General features: G+C 37.4%; 1 protein-coding gene across 9 annotated transcripts in view; it reads right to left on the bottom strand.

The window, feature by feature from the left end:
* The window catches only part of TBL1XR1 (TBL1X/Y related 1), a 178,355-nt gene that overhangs the window by 84,136 nt on the left and 73,691 nt on the right, over positions 1-20,528 (bottom strand). The gene's annotated exons all lie outside the window — the stretch shown is intronic.

Genomic DNA, 20,528 nt, shown 5'->3' on the forward strand with positions numbered 1-20,528 from the left:
GTTCCCTAACAGAACTAAGAATAATGCCTTGAACATACATGATTCTTAAGATATGTATGTTGATAAAATGTTACAGTATCTAGATATAGAGAAACAGATATAAACATATTTGAAAATAAAATGCAGTAGAGACTGAATTACTGAACAAATAAATCACACTGGGAAGGAAAAACTCACCAGTGGACTGTTATTTTGAAAATGCTTGAGAGAACCTGGTTATATACCAGCAATTTTAATACCACTTCCAGAAGGTGGCCAATAAAGGCGGATCTTCCATCATTAACAAAAACACAAGTACATGATCAATCACATTATTAGTGTAAAAACTATCACCTCCTTTCTGTACTACATAAACTAAATCTATTTACTTCTTGTAATAAAATAAATGGCTGTAAGGTTTGTGTTTTGTCTCCAAACAAAAAGCTCTGCTTCCAAAAATGTATTTCAGAGCATTTTATCTAAAGTAAATGAAGTATTAATTTTAGATAAGGCTTACAGCATAGAAAGACACTGTTGACTTAGCAGACATCTTCTAAGATCTGCCACCTACGCACAATTAGGAAGTTTTTTTAAGATGGAAAAATTCTAGAGAACAGCAAATGATATATTTTGACTGTTCTTCAAAAATACTACATTGCAGTCTCTAGAAGTAAATTTATTTAATTTATAGATAACTTTGAAAAGCTAATGGATATTACGGGCCCTTTTCCTAGACAAAGGTACAAACACAATAAAAACCTATTTATTATTTAAGGTAGCAACACACTCTAATCTAGAACCTAGTGGTCAGTAACAAGTTCAAGGAAGTATATCTGGTATCCTTAATAAATAAAGTTAAAATTATTTTGTTTTAATGTACAGAATTTGGGAAAGTCATCCCATGAATTAAGAGAAAAATATAAGCCCAGCACTTTGGAAGGCCAAGGCAGGGAGATCACTTGAGGTCAGAAGGTTCAGGCAGATCACTTGAGGTCGGAAGGTTAAGACCAGCCTGGCGAACATGGAGAAACCTCATCTGTAATGAAAATACAAAAATTAGCCAGGTATGGTGGCAGATGCCTGTAATCCCAGCTACTCGGGAGGCTGTGGCAGGAGAATCACTTGAACCCAGGAGGCAGAGGTTGCAGTGAGCTGAGATCACACCACTGCATTCCAACCTGGGTGACAGAGCAAGACTCTGTCTCAAAAAAAAAAAAAAAAAAAAAAAGAGAGAGAGAGAGAGATAAGAATTCTACCAAAATTGACCCTGCTTAGAAAGATTTTTATTAATTATTAAATTAACTCCCAGGAAGTCACAGAAAAAGTTCAAATTAAATTGCTTAGCACATGATTGAAAGCACAATTAAGAAAGAAACAAAAACAGTATTACCTCCTAATAGAACAATTAAATATATACATATTTGTAAATCAGAGTTTCAACTGAATCTTCTTAATCCGTTTTACAAAAAGGAATGTTAGTATGTTATCTCCAACAACATACTACGCATACGTCAAAGCCTCTAAGCATTATATCCTCCACTGTCCTCACCCGATCCTCATTTCCCATGGAATTACACATACAGATAATATTCTAGACAGCCAGAAGGTAAGGCAGGTGAAAAGCAGAAGGAGCTATAACAGCAGGGATATCTTAAGTGACCCTGAGATCAGACTCACTGTCAGATCACGCACAGCTTTGCAATTACTGCCTATGTTTTCACTTCCCATTGTTACTTAAGCGATTAGGGGGAAAATGATTCAAAAGTTATCTGACACCAATTTTTAAAAATAAGCTATTCTCAAGACCACATACTCACATAAAGAGAAAACAATTTAAACATGCATTGGTGTCTAATCACCTAACTACTACCTTAGTTGAATTAGTTTCACTGGTAACATCACATGTCATTGAATTTTATGTTAAGATTATACAAAAATAAACTATTGTGCAAGAATAAAACAAAAAACTCTCAAGTATTTCTAAATTTGTCTGTCACAGAGTAAGCAATGCAATTAAAGACAATAGCACAAACTCTCTTACAAAGACCCACAGAGTTCTTAAAATTAAACGTTGGTTTGAACAGTTTCTAATGCTAACGTAAGTCAAGTTTATTATTTAGGCACTAATACCTACGCATCAAAAGCTTCCAGTTCACAAACCTTCAGTGATAGGGATTCTGAACATGAGAAAACACTTACACTCCAAATTTACGGATACTTGAAAACTAATATAAAAATGTATCTATGATTTTAAGTTACTTTTTCTTTAAAGTGAGTAGAGCATTAATGTGTAAATGTAACTAATTTTGTTTTCCCCAAAATGTTATTAAATTAATGGTGTAACTTAAAGTGCCTTTGAAATACCACAGATATGACACTGTTTTCTTGTTTACATTAAGTTTGATAGCTGCTAAACCCTTTGTTAAAAAAGTAGTTTGGAAGAAAGAAACAAGTGTGGGGGGCCGGAGGGGGGTGGATCAGTAGAAACAGCAACGAAGATCTAAGAAATAATATGGGGGGGTGAGGGTGGGCGGATATCAAGCTGTGTTGCCTAAGACCACACAGGTGGGTACACTGGCACTTAAGTTAGATGAGAAAATTGACATTCCTACATCTTACTAGATTTCTCACTCTTCCTAAGGTTTGAATATCTGATTCAAGGTATTAAGAATTTGAATAGCTAATTAGGCTACAACACACAAATCATTCAGTTGAACAACACATTTCCAATAGAAATGAGAACGGCTCTGCCAAGAAGACTGAGTCTTTGATTAACTCTGTCCTACAGAAATGCCCCAGATTAGAACCTAACTATGACGTGGTGAGCCCCTCACTCAGATGTAATTGGTCTAGGGTAGGCTCTACATCACTTGCATTTAAAATCCTCCCCACCCACCCTGTGTCAGTGTGTGGGTGTGTGTGTGCATGTGTGTTCTCAATTCCAATGGGGATTGAGAACCACTGGGTGGGGGTGGCAGGGGAGGGGACAGGATGGAAAATTTTACTAGTCAGGTTCTAATTATTAACCTAAGGCAAGAGAGTCGCTTCTTTCAAATACTAAATTGCAAAGTGAGAGGTGTTCAGAACTAGAGGGAGAAATATGTTAATACTACATCAGACTAAATTAAGTGCTTTATTAATCTAATTTTAAGATTAATGATGACAAACAAAAGATAAACTCAATCTGTCTCCCAAAAATGAACAGAAAAGTAAGGACAATGATAATGAAGACACCATAAACAGAAAGGGGCCTAGAGAGACTACAAAACATAATAACAAAAAAAAGAAGAAAATGCATAAAAACACATAAAGCCCAAATGAGCCTCAGCTATGTGTGACAAAATTTTAAGTAGCAGGCAGAAGTTATAGAAAGGTATTTTTTTCCTATTCAATATAAAGGGAAACCATCGCACAAATCAATGACAATGTTCAAACAAAACCTAGATATGTGATTCATCAAGGAAGTTCTAGTGGGCACTTAGGCAAATGAGCTGAAGTTTGTTCTATGTGCGCCCCATCCCTTTCTAACTTAGCACTCAAGTGTATTATCAGCGCCAGCACTAGCTTCTGCAGTACCTTTGTGCAAATTAGACTCTAGCAGAATAAATTACAAAAAGGAAGCCACGTGGTATCGGAGGTTAAGAGCCTGGAATTGCGGAGCCACACAGGTGGGTTTGGACTCCCTGGCTCTGACTCTTAGTAACTAGATAACCTCTCTCAGTGCCTTGGCTTTTTCATCCGTAAAATAAGTTAGGAGAGTGAAATAAAAAGTGCTCATCAGTGACTAGCATAGGAATAAGACATAATGCATATTAAATAATAGAAATAAATTGTTATAAAGGAAGCTCCTTTCTCTGTGAAGACAGCCCACTAACAGGGAAACAGCTTGGCCTAGATTTCAGTGCCCACTTTTCCCTTGGCTATGTACCTCTGTGCGGGACACAAACTGCCCATTCAGATTCTGCCGTCCTGTGTGCTACTAAGGCTATTGAGTCCAGGTACATTATATCTTTTAGTGAGTTAACACAACAGCATTACTACTAAAAAAAAATTATCATTTATAAAACTTTTTAATTACAACAGATTTGGAGTATGCCCAAACATAGTAGTCATCCTGACTAGCATAACCTCACAGTGATAATGAACACCTTCTCAATGAAGCAGTTCTTCAAACACTCTTCAAAACTAAACATCTTCAATTTTTACTTTGTAACGGAATGCAATAGGGCTCTTTAAAAAAAAAAATTAAGAATATGTCAGCAGATAATTACTAAACTGAAAACTGTCATTCTGAAGTGCTTTGGACACACAAAAAATATATATACTTACATTAAACTAGATATTAGGTTCAGAATTCTGAAATGTTATGTTTCTATTTATCCACTACTGATGAACTCAAAGAGTCGCTCTTATGTGTCCTTACTGAAAACATTTCCTTACAGATTCACATGAAAAAAAGGTTTTAAAATTGGTTTCTCTGATTTCATATTTTGAAAGTTGGCATAATCTAGACAATATCAGCAAATGCTTTTCCTTTGGTAAATTAAAACAAATATTTCATTTAACTACCACATTCCAATCAAAACAGCTGCCAGAAATACATTCCTTTATGAAATCAAGGTTGTATGAGGTTTTTTTTAGTGGAATATTCTTAATTCTGGAGAATGCCAAGTTCTCATCCAGTGTTGGTTTGCCAAAATGCTTTCGATTTAACTTGTTCACCAAACTTAAAATGATACATTTGAACCAGCAAACACAAGCTGTGTTATCTGCCTGACCCATTCAAGGAGCCACTTCTGGTTCACACACACATAGATACACCATCTGGGGATCATGAAAGGAAACTACCTTTCTTAAGATCTCATATATATATATCTTTATATACAGAAAACTCCTCTCTCTGCCCAGCACCCAAGTTACGATAATAAAACACCAACTGAAATTATCTGAATACAACTACTCCATCTTACTTCTCAGTCATTGGCACGCAATGGTCTAAGGCAAACTATGGCAAGTAGATATTTTTTAATTTTGCAGGCCATTTGGTCTCTGTCACTACTACTCAACTCTGCTATTATAGAGCAAAGTAGCCACAGACAATACATTAAAAAATGAATGGGCATTACTCTTTCTAATAAAACTTTATTCAAAAAAAAAAAAGATAACACACCAGATATGGTCCACAGGTCATAGTTTGTTGACTCTGAAGCAATTCCCAGAACCATCCAAATTTCTACAGATCCAGGATGAAGCAAAGAAGCTTTTAGGTTAAATGAGGTAAACATTTTTTTAATCAAATAAATTAACAGACCAAGCAAAAACACTTACTATTTAAACACTGCCTACTAAAAATACATAACCATTCTATGAAAAGGAAATTTTCTAAGGAATTCAAACATAGTATCTTATGTGGCACTATATATAATAATGAGGTTCAATAAGAAAATTATGAGTATTAAACTTCAACATTCCTCTGCCATCTTCATAAACTTAAAAGACAGTGGGGGTAAGAATGGAAAGAATAAGGCTTTCTGTTCTGTTTAAAAACTCAGCTCTTTCACATCATACCCATACAACTGTAAGCAAGCCCTCAGTGTCTTCATCTATATAGTGTATTAGACAGCTTGATAACAAGTATGAACATAGTGTTTTGCTTATTGTAAAGAAAATAAACTAGGATTTATAATCCTATTGAATGCCTAAAGGCATTTTCGCATAGAAGTAATACTAATATCAGTTAATTATAACTGCATGTATAGTTTAAAAGGAAGCAAAAAGGTTAAAAATAGTATAGTATTAAAATAACAAAAAGAATCAATTCCCTAAGCAAAAAAATTGCTTGAATTATGGATTTCCATGAGTTTAAAAAATACCAATGGTAAGTATTTTTATTAATGCAAACAACAAAGAAACAGACAATAAAGACACTGGGCTAGCTGACAGTGGTCCTGGAAATGCGTCCTCTTTGCCAGAGCAAATAGAAGGAAGGAAGAAAGAGAAAACACTGGCCATAACGTTGTGGCAATACTAGCTAATGTTCACCAAGTAGTGATGAGAAGAAATGTTATGCCCATCTTAAAAATTAACAAAAAATGAGCTTACATTTTAGCTTTTTGATGGGATAAGGATATCTGGATACCAAAAATCACTTCTATAATAGAGATGAAAATGTTATTGTCAAACATGTTTTCTTTTCACATTTTCTAACAATCCTAAATCATAATCTAATTCACAGATAAATATGGGGAAAAAAACAAGTAAATCGCATATTTGTAATTAATTTTTAAAAACAAGTTAATAAATATATAAACAAAATTACATTTAAAATTGTCAATTTCATACCTTTTCCCAATTTTTTAATTGAACATAAACTGAATATGAAAGCAACCAAAGATTCAATCAGAAACAAAGAATCTGCACACTAAATGAACTCTCTCCATTAGAAATGCATTAGTTACTCAAGAAAATACAAACTATGAAGCAAGCTTGACTCTCCTTTAAGAGAATGGGAAGAAATGTAATTTAAAGCCTATGTTTACCTCCAAGACTAAACAGAAGGTTGTTTTGTTTTTGTATTTTGGGATGATTGTAAGATTTGTCCTGCAATAGACAACAGAACTATGGGAAGAAAGAAGAGGTGGGGAAAGAAAGGAAGAAGGAAGAAAAAACAAATTGTAATTAACCTTTCTACTAGAGATTGTTAACATTAAAAGTTAGCCCTTTACATCGAGTTACTATTAATTCACCAACACTGGGGACAAAACTTACTAAAATACATCAGTAAATAAAACACAGATCCCTGCCCTCTCACAGTTTAAATTCCAACAGAATTTTGATTAATAAGTGTAATGTTACAATCATAAATGCTATGAAAAAAGAAAAAGTCCAAGCAGGGTAAAGGGATTCAGAAGTTGGGGGGGAAAGAGGTGAAAGAAGAACCCCTGGGTTGCGATATTAAAGTAGGATGGTCAGAGCCAGAGTTGGTTTGTATTTCATTTGAGAGACAGCAAGATACTCAGGAAGCTTCCTGTATGCTCGATGTTCTGTGTACAGACAATGATGTATGAAGACGTGCCTTATATCTTGGTGTTGTCCGCTTACTACTGGAAGCCATACCTAGAACACTTCCTTATTCACAAAGTATGTCATTTATGTTTTAATTACTCTAATTTTTTCTCTGCAGTATTTATTTGTGCCTGATGCCTCCTATATATTGTGAAGCTACAACTCCTAGGAGACCTATCAGGCATTATAATTGACATGTTGTATATGGAGTCCATCATAAAAGCTATCAAATGCTCAAGAGAAGATATGCCAAATCAAAGAAATTCTTAACTGTTACCCAGAGTCTATTCAGTCAAAATATTTTCAGACACACATTCTTACAAAATTAATATCAAAGAACTTCAAAGTTTTTCCAAGACACATGATAGAGAAAAACAGAAAAATGTCACTAAAATAGAATGTCTAATGACTTAAGCCCTTCTACAGTTTAGGCAACAATTTGTAAATATCCAGCAAATGCTTACAATGTATCTAGGGCTATATACCCACCATTACGAATTTAAAATACCTGACTAGGTAAAAATAACAAAACACAAACCAGAACTTCTTTGCTTAAGAACCCCTGGTCTTGGTTTTGTCTGTGGGTTTTTTCCCCTACTGTGTTCACTATTCTTCAGCAGAAGACAAAGAGGAGGCAAAGGATAAATGTCTGTGAAAATGCATAAAGCTAGAACTATGAAGACACTGAGCTGAATTTTTTCAATACCTTCTACTGTAAATGCACAGGAGTAAATGACAGTATGTCTGTGACTTATGCCTACTATTGTACCAAAAACACAATTCTAGATATGAATAAGAATTAAATGAGATGAGAGGAAGGAGTGGTCAGAACTTAATGAGAACAGGGGGGGATATTTTGGGAAGCAGATAAGTGTGAGAACAAAAATCTTACCTCCTCTTCATGAGAGAAAAGAAGCCGGAAATTGTCTAAGGAATACTTCTTCTAGATAGGGTCCAGAAAAGGAAAATATCTTTCACACAAAGAGGATAAAAATGTGTTGTGTATGATTTTCACCCCCTTGATCTCACGTCAAGCAAATCAATCAGTTGAAAGGAACTGCTCTAACAACTCAGACTCAACTAGACAAATTTGCAAAACCTAAGTAGGCCACACCTGGCATGTGTTCACCGAGAAAGCTACAGGACAGGAAAGGCTAGCAGGGCAGTATCACGCCAGGCACACAACAGGAGGACATGCAATCCAGGAGCATGTCTTTGCACCTCTCCCTACTATCATCACCATCACCATATCATTATTCAGGTAGGTATGCAAAGGGCAAAGAATCCACAGACAATGCAAAAGTTACCCTGAGTGAGACACACCTGAGTTCCACTGAGAAACCACTATGATTTATTTATTTATTTGTTTGTTTGTTTATTTTTAAGACAGAGCCTTTCTCTGTTGCCCAGACTGAGTGCAGTGGCGCTATCTCGGCTCACTGCAACCTCTGCCTCCTGAGTTCAAGCGATTCACCTGCCTCAGCCTCCCGAGTCGCTGGGACTACAGGTGCATGCCACCATGCCAGGCTAACTTGGGTATTTTTAGTAGAGACAAAATAGCTGGGAGGAGCGGTTGAGCCTGGGTTTTACCATGCTGGCCAGGCTGGTCTTGAACTCCTGACCTCAAGTTATTTGCCCGTCTAGGCCACCCTAACTGCTGGGAATACAGGCTTCAGCCACTGCGCCACGCCCACTATCATCTTCTAAGCATCTCCTGCACATATCTTCCAGGGCACCCAATCCACCAAGGATATGCTGTTTTAAGAATGCACTACACCTTCCCGAACCAGGTGCAGTTCATGTGTCAGGAATCTCTTTGCCATACCCTATATGGTGGCTGTTAATATTGCCAACATTTCACTTTAGATTTCAGATGAGTCAGAGCTAAACATTAAACCAAGGTCATTTATTCACAGAAAGAGAAAGGGTTTGGGGAACCTTTTACAATGCTCCTGGGTCCTCATCCCAATTCTGCCTCTAGGGTCCCAGTGGTCTTAGGCCTACAACTTAAGCCTCTTAAGACTCACCACCAACAAGCAATGACTGGGTTTATCGGATTGACTGCTAAGATCCTTTGAAGCCTTTTAAAAAATAAGAACTAGGCCCTGAAACAAAAGAAGAAAATATCTCCTGCCTTCTAAGAAATAAGACAACAAAGATACAAAATCAAATCAAAGTATCTTTTTTTTTTTTTTGAGAGGGAGTCTCACTCTGTTGCCGAGGCTGAAGTACAGTGGCACCACCTCGACTCACTAAAACCTCCGTCTCCCGGGTTCAAGCGATTCTCCCACCTCGGCTTCCCGAGTAGCTGGGATTACAGGCGTCTGCCACTACGCTCAGCTAATTTTTGTATTTTTAGTAGAGGCGGGGTTTTGACACGTTGGCCAGGCTGGTCTAGAACTCCTCACCTCAGGTGATCCACCCACTTCAGCCTCCAAAAGTGCTGGGATTACAGGCATGAGCCACGGCGCCCGGCCTAAAGTATCTTTTACATAGCATGGAAAACTTGTTTTGATCATAGGACAGTTAAAGAAAAGCTGTCTCATTCAATCCCCTTTGTTTTATGCATACAGATTGAGATCGAAAGTGGTTAAACGTTCTTATCAGAGGTGACAAAATGAGTATTAAACTCTACATTGGTGGCACACTATCATTTAAATCTGACAATTTTGTACAGTGCATAATATTGTCCCCGTTTTAAAAACAAGTAATTAGGCGCCCGGCCAAATTTCTACTATTCAAGAAAAAGAAAAGTATGAGAATACTTTTTGTGAAAGCCCTCAAAGACCTGCCGGGCGCGGTGGCTCACCCCTGTAATCCCAACACTTTGGGAGGCTGAGGCGGGTGGATCACGAAGTCAGGAGTTCGAAACCAGCCTGGCCGACATGGTGAAACCCCGTCTCTACTAAAAATACAAAAATTAGTCAGGCGTGGTACCATGCGCCTGGAGTCGCAGCTACTCAGGAGGCAGAGGCAGGAGAATCGCTTGAACCTAGGAGGCGGAGAGAGGCAGAGGTTGCTGTGAGCAGAGATCATGCCACTGCACTCCAGCCTGGACGATGAAGCAAGACTGTCTCAAAACACACACACACACACACACACACACACACACACACACACACGGAATAGAATAGAGAGAACCCAAAAGTAAATCCACACACTTACAGCCAACTAATTTTTGACAAAGGTGCCAAGAACACACAGTGGGGAAAGAACAGTGTCTTCAATAAATGGTTTTGGGGAAACCGAATGAATATTCACATGTAGAAAACTGAAAGTAGACCCTTATCTTTCACCATATACAAAAATTTTAAAAAATGGATTAAAGACTTAAGCATAAGACTCAAAACTAGAAAATTACTAAAAGAAAACTCAGGAGGAACACTTCCTGACAGCAGTCTGGGCAAGGATTTTCTCTGGATAGGACCTCAAAAAGCACAAGCAACGAAAGCAAAAATAGACAAATGGGATTACATAAAACCAAAAGCTTCTGCACAGCAAAGAAAGCAATAAACAGAGAAAAACAATAACCTACAGGAGAAAATATTTGCAAATTACATATCTGACAAATAATATCTAAAAGAACTTAAGACAACTCAATAACAAAAAATCAAATAACCTAATATTTAAAATGGGCAAAATGGCCACAGGCATAGTGGCTCATGCCTGTAATCTTAACATTTTAGAAGGTGAAGGCTGGAGAATCGCTTTAGGCAAGGAGTTTGTGACTAGCCTGGGCAACATATGGAGACCCCATCTCTATAAACAATTTAAAAATTAAATAAAAATAAATAAATGGCAAAAGACCTGAATAGACATTTCTCAAAAGACATGCGAATATCAACAGGTATATGAAAGAATGTTCAACATCACCAATCATCAGGAAAATCAAAACCACAATGAAATATTATCTCACCCCAGTCAGTATAAACATTATCAAAATGACAAAAGACAACAAGTGCTGGTGAGAATACGGAGAAAAGAGAATCCTTAACGCACTGTTGGTGGGAATTTAACCAGTACGGCCATTACTGAAAATAATATGAAGGTTTCTAAAAAAAAATTAAAAACAGAAATAACCACCATATGATCCAGCCATCCCACTACTGGGTAAATATCCAAAGAAAGTGAAATCACTACTATGTTGAAGAGATGTCTGCACTTCCATGTTTATCACAGCACTATTCCCAATAGCCAAGATATGGAATCAATCTTAAGTGTCCAGCAACAGATGAACCAGGGCCTGGCACAATGGCTCATGTCAGCATCCCAGCACTTTGAGAGGCCAAGGCAGGTGGACAGCTTGAGTCCAGGAGTTTGAGACCAGCCTGGGCAACTCGGTGAAACCCCGTCTCTAGAAAAATCAGCCAGGCGTGGTGGCATCTGCCTGTAGTCCCAGCTACTCAGGAGGCTATGGTGGGAGGATCACTTGAGCCCAGTAGGCAGAGGCTGCAGTGACCCAAGATCATGGCACTGTACTCCAGTCTGGGTGACAGAGTAAGACCCTGTCTCAAAAAAAAAAAAAAAAAAGATGAATAAAGAAAATGTAGTATATATACACAAATGGAATACTATTCAGCCATTAAAAAGGATAAAATTCTGCCATATATGACAACATGGATGACATCAGGTTAAGTGAACAAGCCAGGCACAGAAAGACAACTATCACATGATCTTACTCACTGCAATATAAAAAAAGTTGATCATATAAAAGTAAAGAGTAGAAAAAGTAGTAGAGGCAGGGGTAGTAAGGGCGGAAAAGCTGGATAAATGTTGGTCAAAGGATACATAATTACAGTTAGACAAAAAGAATAAACTTCAAGAGATCAATTATACAGCAATTTGACTAGAGTTAAAAATGGCATGTTCTTGAAAAATGTAGAGTAGATGTTATGTGCTCTTACCACAAAATGGTAACTATGAGGTAATGCATTTATTAATTCACTAGATTCAACCATTCCTATATATATACACACACACACACATCATATATATATATATACATCTCATATATATATATACACACATCATATATATACACATCATATATATGGATACATATATATGATATATGATATATATATGATAGGGTCTTGCTTTGTTGCCCAGGCTAGAGTACAGCAGCATTATCATAGCTCACTGCATGCAGCCTTGACCTCCACCTCCCCAACCCCAAGTTCAAAAGATCCTCTTGCCTCAGCCTCCCAAGTAGCTGCCCAGCAAGCCCAGCTAATTTTTAACTTTTTGTAGAGACGGGTCCTCACACTGTTGTCCAGGCTAGTCTTGAACTCCTGGGCTCAAGAGATCCTCCTGCCTTGGCCTCCTAAAGTGCTGGGATTACGGCATGAGCCACCACACCCAGCCAATATATATATTTCAAAAGATTTGTGTTGCACCTGACAAAAACATAGTGTTGCATGTCACTTTCTTAAAATTAAAAAGAAAAAAAAAAAGTTTGGCCAGATACGGTAGCTCACACCTCTAATCCCAGTGGTTTGGGATGCTGAGATGGGAAGATCGCTTAAGCCCAGGAGTTCAAGACAAGTCTGGGCAACACAGCAAGACCCCATCTCTATAAAAAATTTTTTTTAAATTAGCTGGGCAGAGTGGCGTGCACTTGTAGTCCCAGCTACTTGGGAGGCTGAGGCAGGAGGACCCCTTGAGCCCAGGAGTTTGAGGTTGCAGTGAGCCATGATGACAGCTCTACACTCCAGCTTGGGCAACAGAGTAAGACCCTGTCACTTTGGGGAAAAAATAATAATAATAATAATAATGATTTTTAATTAAAGTATCACTGTACGGAGGAGTGAGGCGGTCTATATCCACACTGTCTTATTGCCACAGTGCCACGGGCAGGATGGAGTCCATACAGTAAGGATCTTGGGCCCCCACCAGTGTATGGTGTAATGCCATCAAAAAGTAAGTACACTTTTTAACCATCTACCTGACCCAGCTTCCAATTACTTTTGACCTATAGTATTTCATACAACTAACTACTTCCTGCAATACTATATGGATGTAACTTTTAAAAAAACTGATGATACATTTAAAAATCAGGAACTTCATCTGATGAGTCAGGTCAAATTTACTTAATATACATAATCAGTATTTATAGGAGAGACTGAAATTTTAAAATACATCATTTTTCTCCTTTTGGAAGTTTACCAAAAAGTCTTGGAAGGCACAAAAACACTAGTCACTATCATAGTCATACTGTGCTGCTTACTGCTATTCACTACCCAACCCAAAAGCCTGAGAGTCACACCTCTTTGCTCTGCCTCCTTTGTCCACCACAACCGCAAAATTTGGTCAAATCTTCCCAAATCTCTCTATGCTGCCTACTGACCCCCCTTCAATCACACTATCCGTGCGCCTCATTCCACTCTTTCCCTGCAACTTTGAGGTCTAAAGCCCAAACTGTTTTTAATGCATCCCAAAATTTATAATTGAACATCACTGGATAACTAAAATTTAAGCTTTTGATTTTTTTAGTTTTGAAGCAGGAGGTAGTAATGGGTTTCTTTGTTGAGGCACTGCTTAATTAACTATTCATTTAACAACTCTTCAGATGCCTTCAGCCTCCTTGCTAACATAATTCTAATTTTCTTCAAAGCAGCAACAGGCCCAGATAAATACCTGCTTTCCTAACCTTTCTTGCAGCCAGAGGCAGCCATATTGATCAGTTGTGTCTGGTAAGACCTCAGGAGAAGTCTGCTACGGAAGGGACGAGGAGGCCAGGGGAAGCTTTTGCTTTACTGAAAATAAAGAACAGATGCAGCACTTCTTCCTGCTTAAATATGATGCCTCCTGCAGCAGTAGCCATTTTTCAACCCAGGCAATAAACCTAATGGAATTCATCACACTAAGGGCAATGGAATTTTGAAAAACAGTACCTTCCTGTCTCACAATTTGTTTAAAATGGTATTTTACTTACTTGAAACCAACTAGACATCATCATTCTCCCCCCGACCCATGTCACACGATGCATTTCAAATTTTCTATGTATAAATTTAATTCATCTCCCGCCCCAAACTTGTTCCTCTTCTCATATTTCCTACCTTGGTGTATGGCACCATTTTCACCCAACTTATCACCCAAACCAGAGATATGGCTCCTTCTTCTCCTCCCTCATTTCCTGTAACTAAGCACTAAGCACCATGACCTTCTATGTCTAGGATGCAACTTGACATGTGTATGTTTTTAGTTTCCCAAACTCCTCATACATTAGCAGACTTTGGAAATGTTGTATCCTCTGGCTAAATTTTAGATCACTCACATCCTACTAACCATTGTGGATATCCATTTTACATGCCTATCTCCCTTCACTAGAAGGTATGTATCTTGAAAGACACCTTATCCAGCTTTGTAACTTGAATGCCCAGAACAAATGACTGGAGAACATAAGGGACAGAATAGAACTACAATAATACTGTTACTCTACCTTCCACCGAGAATCACACAACAGGCTGGTTATTTAACCTCTCTAAACCTCAGTTTTCTCACCAGTAAAACAAGATTGTAATGGTATCTTCTCACAGAGGAGAGTTATGTTAACTAAATAAGATAATGCATTATCAAGCACGTAACAGTACCTGGGACATAAAAAGCACTTAATAAATGGTAGCTGTCGGTATTTTTCCTAGATTTTCTAAGTGATGGGAAACACTGAACTGTCCTTTACCAGAAGTACAAGATTTGCTGAAACTGTCAATCCACCCAGTCTGAAAGTCCAGAATGCTTTATTTTGTGTGCTTATGAACATTATGCAGTTTATCTTATAAAAACAACATGACCTTGTTTCTAAACACACTGCTATTGGCATTCTGAAAATGGGGTAACGATTCTAGAACAAACACTGAATATAAAAGAGAAGGGAGAAAAAAGAATTTACAGGAGTGGGTCAAGATTATGGCTTTGAAGAAATGATGCCCATTTTTAACGAACATCATAACCAATAATCTATAGTGGGTACTGGATTAATCAAATCTCCATTATTTAAACAAACATCAGTCTACTATTATTATTCCTGTTCCCTGTCTTCCAAATAGTAGCTGCGAAGCAATGAAACTATTGCCTAGAATAGCAACACTGAATTCCTGGGAAAGATATTTTCAGCAACAGCAAATAACGGGTAAATTTAATAAGGCTTCCATTAAGCCTGCTCCATAATTATACAGTATTTTAAAATAGTACCTTTATTTTGGTATTGAAAGTCAGGCAGATTGCTGAATTATCTGCATAGTCTAAAATTTCCTTTTTAGATATGACATCAAAATAATTTTAAAACAGTCATAGAAAATACCAGTTTCCTATTCAACATAGTTCCTTATAGGCAGCATAAGCTCTCAGGTCTCCCAGATTGTTTGCTACACAGGGAAATCTAATGTGCTCTATAAATTCTATTAATATGCATGTTTTCTAGTGCAGTAATGAAGATGTTAACACTTTGATTCAGTCTTGACTTCAAATTCCACTAGTACAGTGACTAATCTTCTAATTTGAAAGAATACAACAAATCTTACTTAGAGCTTTAATAAACTCTACTCCTATGCCACTGATTGGGAGAAATATAAAGTAAAACTGGCTATTTCTTTCCAAGGGCAAAGAAGCAGTATTAAAGAGCAGAATGGGTTCAATGGGAAGGAAAAAAGGTGAATGTCAACCAATAACCACTGAACATTCTGACCCCCTCAATTTGCTATTTTTATACTATGCAAGGTAGTAAGAAATCAGAAACCAGGAATCTAGGGCCAATGGCAATTTATAAATCTTTTATAGGTAGTATATGAATTGTGACTTTCTTTCTTTACCTCACTTACCATTTTATCCACTCTTCTCAGCCAGAAACTCAGGACATATTAGTAGAAAGCTCAAGCAACGACTACCCACATTCTAAGAAACTAGTTCTATTCCACGCCAATATAGAAGTTCCAGATCCCAGAGTCTGTTATTTCAAAATCACTCGATCTTTTCAAAGTCTCTAAAGTGTTCTTGAACATTCATTCATTCACTCATTTAAGAGCCTATTTAAGGACAAGCACTGCGAACAAACAACTATACCTCTTTCGTGCCCTCATCGCTGAGTAGCTTTAACATTGAGCCTAATGACTCAAAATGACCTAATGAGGCCCTTTTCTCATCGAAGCTAAAAGTGTGACCATGGTATTTTTATCCAAAGGCATGACTAGATTCCTGAAAACTTAAAATGCAGCTTCTTATACTCACCCTTTCACTGATCAAAACAAAGCCCATAACGGAAGGAAGAAGAAAGGAAATAAAAAGAAAGACATTAGGAAGACTTTAAAGAGAATCCATTTGTGAATTCCCTTCTTTATGAGGCTTAGTTGCATGTAATGCTGTCAAATATCATAGTTCTTCATTCATTTAATAACTAGTTACTGAATGTGTACTATTTGCCATGCTTCATTTCAGATGCTAAAAACAACAGTCAAGAAACCACCCTGAAGTTTATATTTTAATGGGGGAGTACAGACAAAATGAATACATTATAATATATGGCAAGTGTCATATTTTTTCGATTTCTCAAACTGAACTTTTATAAAATCAAGAGATACTTAACGATTTAGCATTGTAACCATTCAGGCATATTGCCTGCAAACCAGACAGCAACTCCACATAATAACTCAAGAAAAATGGGACCTATAGAAAGTATAAGCTCATAAAAACAAAGAAAAACCTGGATAACCAGGGTTTTTTTGTTTTTTGTTATTGAGACGGAGTTTCACTCTTGTACCGCAGGCTGGAGTGCAGTGGCATGATCTCGGCTCACTGTAACCTCCGCCTCCTACGTTCAAGCACTTCTCTTGCCTCAGCATCACGGGTAGCTGGGATTACAGGAACCCGCCACCACACCCGGCTACTTTTTGTATTTTTAGTAGAGATGGGGTTTCACCATGTTGGCCGGGCTGGTCTCCAACTCCTGACCTCAGGTGATCCACCTGCCTCAGCCTCCCAAAGTGCTGGGGTTACAGGCGTGAACCACCGCACCTGGCTGATAATCAGGTTTTAAAAGAAAACCACAACAGTTCCACGGTTGAAGAATATTTACACCCTACCCAATTTGATCCTGGAACCTTTTCCACAACTTGTCATAAAATATGGTCCCATCTCTTTTATTTTTCCAATCGATGACTGGATTCCTATATAATTGGGGCTTCTTTTGATTTTGTTTAGATAAGTAAATAGACATGAATGGTTAGGGGAAGGGGTGTTTTGAATCCTGAGGCAGAGAAACCTACATAGAATGGTTATTCATATACTGTCTTTGTTTCTTAACTGTCCCAAGACAGAAATTGTTGAAATTTGCTGAATAAACAATGACCATTCACTACATTGTGATACACTGCTGGTCCAGATCTCAGTCTAGGCAACAACACCAATTACCAATTTTGCAGATTATTTTAGATCATACTTCTGTGACCATTTAATGTTCCTCCAAGATCAACTGGCATAGTTGCGTGGCTAGAAGCTCCAGAATCAACCACACGACACGAAGAAACATTCCAAAGAATCCTTGGCCCTGTGTATTGAATTAGTGGTCTATACCAACCTCACCCATTTTCTACATGGTCATTTTATTGTAATGCAACTGTTGCCCTTGGTATTAGTTACTTCAAATTTCAGGGAGAACGAGTTGGGATAGCCTCCTTTTGCTAACAGAAAGCCCTTGGGGACTCGCTCATCCAAAAATACTGCGTAAGGTGAATCTAGTTATACTCCAGCAGGTGTCTCACCAACCTTTATTTAAATAAGAGGGCCATTTTCCAACTGCATCAACTCTAAACAGTAAACATAACTATACAGAGCCTACTTCTGGAGCACAGAATTGATAACCTTAACTTCTCATTACTTTCCAACATGCACTCCTCCCTGTGATACTATAGGTCTTTACCTCCAGTTATGCCTTCTTTAATTCGGCATTCTTGTTCTAATGGCTTTCCCTTTTCCTCTTCTCCTATCTAGAGGCTGTCTACCTTTCAAGATGCAGATGACCTCCTTCCTGATGAAAGCTTTCTCTTACTACTCTGTCTTACCAGGATGTTTCTAAAGAATGCTGATAACATACCAGTCATTTTATAGTGTTAGAAAACAAGGTCTAGACGGGTTAAATAACTTACTCCAAATCATACAACCAGCTAACGGCAAAGGCTGGACTACAACCCAGACCTTCAAACTCCCAAGAGTCTTCTAACTTCCTCACTCTAACATTATTTCCCACACTAATCTGACTATATTCCCTTACACTTAAGATTTTCCAGTGGATTCTCCACACCTAGATATTTATCCAAAGTCAATCCATCCTTAAAATCAACGGTCACGTGGAATCTTTTCCACTCAAACTTCCTTTTCGCAGCTTTAACTCATTGATTTTCCTCTTTTCCAAATTTACTATATTTTATTTTTAGACTAGTCGAGTGCAATAGTGAAAGGGGGGGAACAGAATAGAACAAGTTCGATCTGTTACTGACTACATAATCAATTGAGATAACTCACTACCTTCGGACCAGCTCAAATTTACAATATTTTAATCACTATCACATAGTGTAGCATCTTTGTACTTCATGTTATCTCATTTACTCCCAACAACTTGAAAAGGCAGGAATTTATTGGTCATATTTTATACATGGCCCTAAAATGTTAACCAATTTGCTTAAATTTACACAATTATTATACAGCTACTCAAAAGAGCTGAGATTTAAAGCTGTTTCATTATTCCAAAGTCTACATTCTTTAAATACTGCATACTACAATTCCTTTCTAAGAGCCAGGACTCAGGACTCCTGATTCTTGGTCCAGAATTAGTTCCACTACAACCTACGGCTTGTCATAGAATTCTACCATTTTCATTCCTTTAAAATCACAGTTAAACATAATCTTAAATCTTGTCCTAAGGAAACAAACATAAACTGAGGAATGTTCTTTAAAACTATCGATGTCATAAAAGACAAAGAATGGCTGAGGAACTATGCCAGATTAAAGTCTCAAGAAACATGACAACTAAATTCAACGTATGCAGATAACTGTTGAAGCTAACCAACAGGATACAGTAATTCATTATTCTTTTATTATTTTCAAATGTGTCATAGTAAAAGTTTAAAAATAAAGTCCATTGAGAAATCTTGATGGATGTCAATCTTTTTCTTCCCTTCCATAGCCTATCCATAGCCTATCTCCTCTAGAAATAAGTCCCAATTTGATTTCACACGCATCTTTCTTTCAAACATTAGCCTCCCTTCCAAACAATGTGCAATTTTTTTTGCCAGACTAAATTCATGCAGATTATAAATTACATGCATTAACGTTCTCTTTAAATACTAAACTCCCTGAGGGAAAAGGTCTTATCTGGTAATTAACATAAATTTTGTAGTCTAAAAGGATTAAGTAGCATCTTTCATCATTGGCTCTGAGCTCCGCCTCTTTTTGGCACATGGGAAATGAAACTCACAATCCCATCGAGGCTGTTCCTTGTGAGGTTTAGAGAAGGCAAGCCTGTTTCCATTAAGGCTACCTTCATGTCTGACACATTTAGATACTGCAAGTGGTTTAGAATGTTCTTAGCTAAAGATGTAAAAAAAAAATCCATGAACCTTCCAACTAATAAAAAGAGCCATTAATTACTGGAAACCTAGAATTACTAGAAGTCCTAGAGAGAATGGGATTGAAAGAATCACAATGCAAGAACAACCCTCATCCCAATCCTACAAATAAACACATTTAGGATGATCCCAGCATTCCAATTAACTAATGTGAAGGTGAAACCATGAAGTGTTGAAATCTAAAGTATTAATAAGCAACGCTTTATTCTACTAATTCAAAGTATACTTAAGGTATATTTGTACAATGTTGATTAATTCACCAAAATGCTGCTTATGAGCATTATTGTCAAATTTACTTATTACTAAAGACTGCGTTTACTAAGTAGAATACATTCTGTTAGGTACTATAGAGTACCTAACAATTAAAAAATTCCCTCCTCCTCTAATACAACTTATATAAGACAGATTAAAAACACTGTAAGCCTGTGTCAAAGCATCTAGGAATTCAGTTAAGAATGTCACACCTGATAGGGGTCATAGAAGAGGTGATGTAATAGAACTAAGAGAAGAGCATCAAGAAGTTCAGCACGTACCCTGAAAATTGCAAAGTAATGACCGAAATCCCTTAACATTATCATGAGATCTGCCTCTAACACAGATGTCAAATTTTACTCTATACTAAGTTGACCTCTTGTGCACTTGAAGAAGAAAGATATCTGACCTAAAATACTGCAAGTCCACCAACAACTGAAGCCACATTGTTGGAAATTCAGTTTTACTGGGCTAGCTTTCATAATGCTATTAAAGTCGAGTGTGAGGAAAAGCAGAGTTCTTGGATCAATGGCTTCTAGCAGATAGGGCTAAATAAGGGAGTTGCAAAGAGCAACTGGTTCTTTAAACAGTGGAGATAGCTGCAAATCAAAGCAC

The sequence above is a fragment of the Pongo pygmaeus genome, chromosome 2 (assembly GCF_028885625.2).
Source record: "Pongo pygmaeus isolate AG05252 chromosome 2, NHGRI_mPonPyg2-v2.0_pri, whole genome shotgun sequence".
Classification (NCBI taxonomy): domain Eukaryota; kingdom Metazoa; phylum Chordata; class Mammalia; order Primates; family Hominidae; genus Pongo; species Pongo pygmaeus.